At 38.1% G+C, this 3,158-nt stretch overlaps 1 protein-coding gene across 1 annotated transcript in view; it reads right to left on the reverse strand.

The window, feature by feature from the left end:
• LOC110442547 (sodium-dependent glucose transporter 1A-like) overlaps positions 1–1,658 on the reverse strand; it is an 11,461-nt gene extending 9,803 nt beyond the window's left edge. The window contains exons 1-2 of the mRNA XM_021486202.1: positions 1,538–1,658; positions 959–1,237 (exon numbers count right to left, since the gene is read on the reverse strand). The gene's annotated coding sequence lies outside the window, so the exon portion shown is untranslated. The remainder of the gene's footprint in view (positions 1–958; positions 1,238–1,537) is intronic.
• Between the last annotated feature and the right edge of the window lie 1,500 nt (positions 1,659–3,158).

A 3,158-nucleotide genomic window follows, 5' to 3' on the forward strand; every position in this document is an offset into this window, starting at 1 on the left:
TACCAGTTGGTCTGCCACATCTATGCAGTTTATTGCTTATATTTATATTTCCATAATGAGAATTCGCAAAAAAATATATGTCTTTTCCAAATTTCAAATTTCCCGCGTATTACCGTCAGGTCAGGTCAGTATCTAGAACAGCACAAAGATAACAACTGATGTCATGCGCTATTTCCCATACAAAATTGAAAAGACTCCGAAACTTTCGTTAATAATTCATTTGATTTTGTTTTATATATATATCATATTCTCGATTCATAAATAGTAACAAATGACATTTTGTAAGTAACTAATCAAGTGTCGTAAAACATTTTCCGATTTTATTGCGACCTATATCCGGCGCACGCACTCAACGGAAGCCCGCAGTAATCAGGTCAGAGTTATATTTGCGGTCCGGCATGTTGTTGATGTTGATCGTGCAACCGGAGAAGGTTGAATTGGTGAAAAATCCAGGCGTAAAATTGTTTGTTGATCTCACAGACACTTGAGACAGGCAGCTGGTGTTAGGGATCAAAGCAGAAGATACCGATAAGTTCGGTAGTGACACTGTTAAGTCGCTCGGAGGAGCAAAGACCAACTTCAGTTATTGTCTCATAAGATGAAGCTGCTATTGGCAGTATTTTAGTAGTAATATAGAAGGGCTTTGCCACACCAAATGTAAATATACGGAAATAGCATACATTGGGCCCAGTAGAAACATCTAGGCTATATGCAACGGAACTGTAAATATACATGAATGTGTGTATTTTACAATGTTATAAACAAAGCTATTTTAGACTTAACGCAGAGTACAACGAGGTCATTATAACTGGAATGTTTTCTTTATGATTTGTATAGCATACAAAACCGGCGAATAATCTGTTACGTTATGTACACAACAGTAATAGTCGACTCCTATGTTTGATAATGACAATACCGCTGATCCATGGCTGCATCTATATATAAGAGTACACTATACCTGTCAGTTGAAGAACAGCTCCACACTTCGTCAGTGTCACTGCTTCATCTCATCCATAAATCAGGTAATTCTAGTGGTAGTATGATCTGCGCCGGCGTAGAGATCCGTGTCCGTTGCTGTATACGTGTGTGTAAAACATTTGGTTGATCTGTCGGCTACATGTATAAGTGTATTCATTCGCCGTGACGATTATACACACACGTGTGGTTTTCTTCTGATACAACGTCTTCGTTCCGTACGGAAGTTTTGATTATTTCTCACAATGAGTATCGATCCTACCTTGAATAGGAATTGGATGTTGATGTTATTTAATGTTAATTAGTGTGTTACTGAAACCTTGTTGTTTACAAATGTATATTTTGTGCATTCCCGTGACTAGTATCACCACTGTATTAAGAAGTGTACGACACACTGTACATATTGTTTCAATGATAATAATTCATCTACTTAAGCAAATGGTTAAGATTTGAATCGCATACTTGACTTCGTTCAAAATAATATATGTAGACTGGGTGTATATTTATATCTTGGGTCACCCAATACATAGGCTTAGCCACAACTGAGTGAAAGAACGTATACCTGGTGTTGTGCATGCAGCTCGGTCTATGTGAACGACGCATGCGCAACCACTTCTCCTCACACCGCACACACACTTGTCCAGTAACTCCGAGCATTATACATGGTAGCCTGCCAAGGAATACCATCCGGCCGAGGCCCTGGTAAGACAGACTAACTACAAATTCCATAATTTATATATATAAAATATCTAACAACTTCTTGAATTCATAATGAACAAATGTATACAATGCTTGTCCATAATTAGATATAAGCGATAGTAGTTATTATTTTATTTATATTTATTTTACATGCTCTCTCTTCTGAGAGACATGAAATAAAGAATCGAGAACAATGAAGGAATTGTGTGGTTTATAAAACACACCCAAAGCCTTACAATGGCGCCCACGTAGGGACCCGGGAAAAATACTCGGCCTTGCTTCACAAGCATCGCTGTTACCCCTGGAAAACTCGAGGAAGAGTTTTTTCCGGGAAGGGGAGTGTGTAACACTGGTAAATACGAGCCGTAATATATCGCTCGGCTTGAGAGAACTTCTTTTTAGCTCGATCGGATGAGCGTAAGACTATTAAGCCAGAGGTCCCGGAGTCTCTGAGAAAGGTATAGCGACAGACCCTGAAAAGATGTCTGCCGTGAAAAATGGCCTCCACCTAAGAATGTGAAGGAATTACGCCAGTTTTTTTTTTAACATAGCTGTTAATAGGAAGTTAACAAAATTAAACAAAACAAAACCAAGCAATGGTTTAGAGAGAGAATTCAACATATCCCGTATGTTGCAACGGGGTAGCATATTTCTTTTGGTCACTTTTGTGTCTTTAAGTAGAGAGCACTGGAACAAGCCTCTAATTCTGCGGTGGGTTCCCCCATTGATTGTCTCTTACAACATGCAGTTAACATCATTCTTTTCTCGATCATCGACATTCAGGCGAGAGACGCTCAGATGAGTAAATAAAATCGGGACGGTACAAAAGTGCGACCTATTTTAATGTTCCGGAAAGCAAAGTCGGACACGCATCAGTTGAGCAAGCTCATTATTATTGACACACGTATACTGTAGACATCATGTACACTGAAAGACCGCCATTGTATTATGTGTTTGTCAGCTGGGACGTTTTATATCATCTTCAGTTATCAACATTTGACAAAGTTATTCGCTAGTAAACGTGTATGAATATGCAAACGAAACTGTGAACATTTGACGTAAATGTAGCAATACAACGGACGCTAACTATGTCATCAAACGACATTGTACATGAAATAACAAATAACACAAGTAAACCACATTTAGATCTGAAGGAACCAGAAGAAAGCTCCGGACATGACAACGTACGGAAATCCCTTGTTTGTCGACTACGAAAGGATATGGCCTTCAGGTATAAAATCAAACGGAGCGCTGCTGTAACGTGGTCTTTATTTCTGGTGGTAAGTATTGCGCCTTAAATGGATAAAACAAGGAAAGCAATTAAGTTTATTTGAGCAAAATAATAAACTTAATATCAAATATTACTAAGCATGAAATAGTACAAGATAAAACAAGGACAAAAACGGTCAATCGTAATATATGATGTAAATTAAAATTTCCTCGGACATCATAAATGAGAGAATTATACCAAGATATCAATTGTG

The sequence above is a fragment of the Mizuhopecten yessoensis genome, unplaced genomic scaffold (genome assembly GCF_002113885.1).
Source record: "Mizuhopecten yessoensis strain PY_sf001 unplaced genomic scaffold, ASM211388v2 scaffold716277, whole genome shotgun sequence".
NCBI lineage: Eukaryota > Metazoa > Mollusca > Bivalvia > Pectinida > Pectinidae > Mizuhopecten > Mizuhopecten yessoensis.